Below are 6,000 nucleotides of genomic sequence, written 5' to 3'. Positions count from 1 at the left end.
AATTGGCTTTTTTTCTTTCGTTTCCCCCGGCAAACTCGGCCGACCATTCGCAACGGAGATGGAACCCCGAGTTAAGCGGCCGTGCTTTGATATTTCCCAAGGGCTTTCTAAATGCACAACACCTTCGCTCAGGTCTTCCCTAACTCATGATGCTACGCATTGAAAGGCGTCCAAGCACGCCAAAGCGTCTTTGAGGGTCGCTTCTACCACGGGTGCCTACAGGTGTAAGCGCAGTGTCGCTCCCGGTCCCCGACGAAGTCCGCTCCGATAAAGGGCGCCCTTCGCGAGCCCGCTTATCGAGTGCCGCGATAGCGCGCTTCCCTCCGCGACGTCGTCCAGGAACCGCAGCTGCGAGCGGCGTCTCAGTGCGCGGGCGGCCAGCTGTGCGCCGAGGGTTCCCTCCACGACGCCTGCTTCCAGGGTGTTTCCCGAACTCGGCGCGGACGACCGACACATCCCACAACTGCGGAGCGTCTGGGGCTAGACTCGGGTGAGCACGTCTCGAGCAGTCCTTCGAGTCGCTACAAAACTTGCTTCAGATTGACCGAACCGTTACTAAACCTCTCCTTCACCGGTGTTTCAACGAACGGCGCGTTTCATCGTGTGACCACGTAGGGGATTCCAATGTCGGGAGATGTTTTAGAAGCAAGGTGTTTCGACGGTATGGTACACCTGTCGCCTACCTCGTATATTTTAGCTTGAGCATTGTTCGCGTTCTTTGTATGGGGTTTAGGGGGCACGCATGCTTCATTGAAAATACCGATCTCATCAGCAGCCAGTTTCGTTGCGTCACCGCTGCCGGCATGTAGCGTGGGAACTGTAGTCTTTCTGCACGCGTCACCACCCTGCTCTGGGTCAGAGCACGAGAAGACACGAGCTGTCTCGCGCGCTGGTGCATGCATCCCGATGAACTGCAGTTATGGCGACGTCACGCACGCGTGGAACGGTTAGTGAGGTCGGTCTATTAACTTGCTTCCATGTAACCCGAGTTCCTATTTTGGTACATAGTCTCAACATTTATCTTAATATATTTTTTTATTCGAGCCCTCGAACGAATGAATGGCATTCTTTGGGCCACACTAAATGCCAGGTCACAAATGGCTACCCCCAAATACATTATAATAAAGCTATCTTTAAGAGGTTACGAATATTGTGTGTGATTTATTTTAATAAACGGTTGTTGTATATATATATATATATATATATATATATATATATATATATATATATATATATATATATATATATGTATATTTATATATATATATATGTATATATATATATATATATATATATATATATATATATATATATATATATATATATATATATATATATATATAACACTGCGTAGAAAAAAAACCTTGGTAAAAACAGCCCAACGAACGATTTATTCTTTGACGTTTCGGCCGGAGTCCGGCCTTCGTTAGGAAGCTTCCTGACGAAGGCCGGACTCCGGCCGGAACGTCGAAGAATAAATCGTCCGTTGTTGCTGTTTTCACCAAGGGTTTTTTTTTTCTTCTCAGTTATATACCCACGTTTTCGGCCTCCCGCCACCATGCACGTTATATATATGTATATTGACATCACAACTGCGTGACTCGAAATAGAAAGACAAACTTAACAACGCTCAAAAGTCATATACAGCAAAAATGCAACATACAGTCAGCTTCTTCTGCACAAAAAGAAAAGAAAAGAAAACATAATATATATACATACAAAATTACATCACAATCGTGCGGAGAAGTAATCACATGGGACGCTCATATTCGTTACCAAAAAACAAAAATTGTCCTTAGACATTTTATTTGTTTTGTTTATGCAAGAGGATATGTGTGGGTATTGAGATAGGTACGCAACTCTTTGAATGAAATATCTTGCAGTGCGATATCTTCCTTATTTAATCTAGTTAGTAAACTATGCAGTTTATTTTGCAGCGCCTCTTGCCCGTACGCTGTTTTATACATCACTACCTTCCATGGCTCACTATGGCGCGTTGTGTAGGCTGTAACGTTACCTTGTAAGGTAGCTGGATTATTTAAAAGTGTTAACTGAACTTCGATCTCTTGCCTAACTGTTTTGCAAAGCCCGTAGTTTTAAATGTTTGTGACTTGTAATACGTTATATTTCATAAACAATTCAGAAGTATGAAAGTTAAAAAACGCATTTTCTACGATTCACAGGACCCTTTACTGTAGAACATTAATTTTATGTTGGTTTTTCTCGTGTGGATGCACATACTAAGTGACATTAGCTCGGTTGGGCTGAAAAAAAAACGGTTATCGATTAGAATCATGTGACGATTGGATAGACAAGCCTGACTATTTGGGAAAATTTAACGGTTAGGGAATCAATGTGTGCGTCCCACGACAAATCTTCTTGAAAAACAGCACCTAGTTTGTGAAAGCTAAAGATACAAGAAAAATAGGAGTAGAATTTAACAATATTGGCAGATTTCCTAGTTTATTATTGTTTTTTCTCTGAAAGAGGACTGCTTTGGTTTTTTGTTTAAGTTCTTTTGGCGTGTCCACTCATTTAATCCTTGTAAGATTTTTTTTCTCTATCGACTAAATCATCGGTTGCCTTTCGTGTGAAAAATATGCTGGTATCGTCGGCAGAAATAACGAATGTTGCATCTGGGCCAACGGACGTAATGTCGTTCATATAGATATAACAAAGGGCTCAGAATGCTGCCTCGTGGCGCAACATGAATGAAAGAAAGTCGATATGAGAAATTATTATCCACGAGGACTGTTTGGATTCGATGGCCTATATACGATGTGATCAAAGATACGGCTTTTTCACGGAAATAATAGCGGTAAACCTTCTAAACCAGTACTAGGGGATTGACATGATCAAATGTCTTCGTGAAATCGACGAACAGGCCAAGAACCGGCCTACCATCTCCAAGTGCAGCCAGGATTAATTCCTTCTACACGAACAATGCAGACTCTAGGCCTAACCCTTTACGAAAACCAAATTGAGAATCGTTATGGAGGTTACGTTTTTGTTCAAAGTCACTCAAGCGGTTTAAAATGATTCTATCTGGTACTTTAAAAAATTGGAAGTATTGATACGGAACGGTAGTTGTTCATGTCATTTTTATCAACTTTTATGTATCACAGTTCAACGGGCCACCTGCATTTTACAAGGAAAGATATCCTATGACAAAGATTAAATATATGCATCAAGCAAGGCGCAAGAAATTAAGCAACATATTTAATAGGTCACATCTGAATTCCTTCAACGTCTTTAGCAGTACTGTTACTTAAATGTATAATTGTGGTAATAACTTCATATTTGTTTACAGGGTTCAGAAAATTGGAACTAGGATATAGCGGGATTTTAGTCAGGTCACTGCGCACTGTAGTGGTATTGGCAACATTGAAGAAATGTTTATTGAAAGCATTTGCAAGTTTGCTTCCTGAGAATTTAGCATTATTTATGTTTAGCTTAGTAACTTTGTCAGGGGAGACATGTCTTAAGAGGGCATTTAACCTTTTCGACATAGTATCAGAAAGAATCTGCTAAGTAACCTCGTCTCACCTTTTTGAATTTTTTGTCTAATTGGTTACGGCCAGTTCTAAACTCGCGTGATATTTCTGTATCTTTACTTTTAATAAAATGATTGCAGAGATTGCTCTTTTTTATACTCGCACGGAGCTGGGATGTGACCAATGGTTTGCGTATTTTTCTGTTTGTTTTAACGCGTACATAGGGAAACCTATCTGCATATATCGGTTTCAGAATTTCAAAAAATTCATCATAAACATTGCTCGTGTCATCGTTGTAAAATACATTTTTCCAAGTTGTTTGTACAATTTTATGTCAAAATATTAACAAGTTACTTTATGTGATCTTTCGTAATAATTCTTACGTGCCCCTTCGAGCAAAAGAAAAAAAAAAAGAAATATATATAGCAATAAAAATTTCTATTGCTTTTTTTATTATGAGTAAGGTGCGCATACATAATACTGAAAATGCAGATGGACCAGTAGCCAGCTGTCTAGTTTCGGTCCATTAAAATAAGGCATTTGAGGCGTATTGTCAGCAACACAGGTTATTACGGAACTATTGACGGAAATACTTCAAGACGCAAATATACATGACATATGAACCTAGGAGCTCAACTAATTTTACTTCTCCAAGAGGATGTTTATGAGAGTGAAGATGATTTAAAAAAGCAGTTTTGTGTTTTAGTGCTTGGCTAAGATTATGTTAACATAATTTTAGCCAAGCACTAAATGGCACAGAAGTTATCTTTCCCTTTATGTTATGACATGGTGGCATATTATATGGCCCAGATGAATTCCCTCTAGTTAGACGGTCACCTTTTAAAGTATTGTCATTTAAAGGGAATTGTTATACTTTACTATTCTAGGAAACATGGTAGCGATTTTGTGTTTAATTATTTCCTGAGATCTAAAAATGCAAGTTTTAATAAATAAAACAAGCGGTTCTAATGTGTGATATGAGCGGGATAGAAATCGTACTGGCCGTTTTTTAAATCAGTAATTTGCACGAGGTATTATAAATCGTGTCCCAAGCGTTTGTACAGTATGTGAGATGATTTTAAGATATTGAAAACTAAATTATTTTTAGAGTATTGTGGTCGAAACTCTGCGAGTCTTTAGCAACGTGTAACGTGCGTATGATAATTTCTTACAGGAGTAAGCTATATGTTGTTACCAGTAGAAGTGCTTGTCGCATATCACTCCTACGTATTTGATTGCTGCCACTGTTTGTACCTCAGCTGGTTGGTGGTTCTTGCTTTTCAAATACCGGTTGAACTTAGGAAGCTATATATACCTCCGTGTATCTTTCTATGTTCTCCTGATATGTTCAGAAGAAATTTGAATGTATTTAGTTGTTTCAGTACAAATATTAACATAAAGTTTTGAGTTGTAATAGTTAATGTTTTTTTATTCTAATGAAACGTGTATTCCGTGTCTTCATATAGTGTTAATTTGTTATAATCGCACCCCAGGTAGCACGCCAGGGGAATGCCCAACTTGGGCAAAGGTCTGGCAAACATAAGGACCCAACTTTGGCGCAGTTAGGTTTTTGGACCATGGCACTCATCAGTGCCAAAGTACGGTGCCTAACTATAGCCTTAGTTGGGCGATCCTAGGGCATGCCAAAGTTTGGCTCTTCTCTGGTACGCCAGAGGAGTGCCAAAGTTGGCGCCATACTTGAGCCATAACTGCCATAGTAAATCCTAATCTGGGAATTCGGGGTATGCCAAGGTTTGGCGTTTCTTTGGTGCGCCAGCAGAGCGCCAAAGTTGGTGCCATACTTCAGCCATAACTGCCAGAGCAACGCCCAATTTGGGTATTTCGGACACGCCAATGTTTGGCGTTTCTCTGGTACGCCACAGAAGTGCCGAAGCGTACCATACTTGAGCCATAACTACCAAAGCAACGCCTAATTTTGGTATTTCGGCCACGCCGAGTTTGGCATTTCTCTGGTCCGCCACAGGAGTGCCAAAGTAGTGCCATATTTGAGCCATAACTGCCAGAGCAACGCCCAATTGGGGTATTTCGGACATGCCAAAGTTTGGCGTTGCTCTGCTCCGCCTGAGAAGCGCCAAAGTTGGTGCCATACTTGAGCCATAACTGCCATGGTAAATCCTAATGTCGGAGTTCGGGGCACGCCAAGGTTTGGCGTTTCTCTGGTCCGCCAGAGGAGCGCCAAAGTTGGTGCCATAATTCAGTCATAACTGCCAGAGCAACGCCCAATTTGGGTATTTCGGACACGCCAAAGTTTGGCGTTTCTCTGGTACGCCACAGAAGTGCCGAAGCGTACCATACTTGTGCCATAACTACCAAAGCAACGCCCAATTTTGATATTTCGGCCACGCCGAGTTTGGCATTTCTCTGGTCCACCACAGGAGTGCCAAAGTAGTGCCATATTTGAGCCATAACTGCCAGAGCAACGCCCAATTGGGGTATTTCGGACATGCCAAAGTTTGGCGTTGCTCTGCTCCGCCTGAGAAGCGCC

The 6,000-nt window shown here is 41.2% G+C and overlaps 1 protein-coding gene across 1 annotated transcript in view; it reads left to right on the top strand.

Annotated features, from left to right (window-relative positions):
• The first annotated feature begins 298 nt into the window (after window positions 1–298).
• The window catches only part of LOC8036167 (calcium and integrin-binding protein 1), a 55,784-nt gene continuing 50,082 nt past the window's right edge, over window positions 299–6,000 (top strand). The window contains exon 1 of the mRNA XM_029995043.3: window positions 299–490. The gene's annotated coding sequence lies outside the window, so the exon portion shown is untranslated. The remainder of the gene's footprint in view (window positions 491–6,000) is intronic.

The sequence above is a fragment of the Ixodes scapularis genome, unplaced genomic scaffold (assembly GCF_016920785.2).
Source record: "Ixodes scapularis isolate PalLabHiFi unplaced genomic scaffold, ASM1692078v2 PGA_scaffold8__174_contigs__length_109621045, whole genome shotgun sequence".
NCBI classification, from domain to species: Eukaryota; Metazoa; Arthropoda; class Arachnida; order Ixodida; family Ixodidae; genus Ixodes; species Ixodes scapularis.
This window is presented reverse-complemented; position numbering and strand designations above follow the sequence as displayed.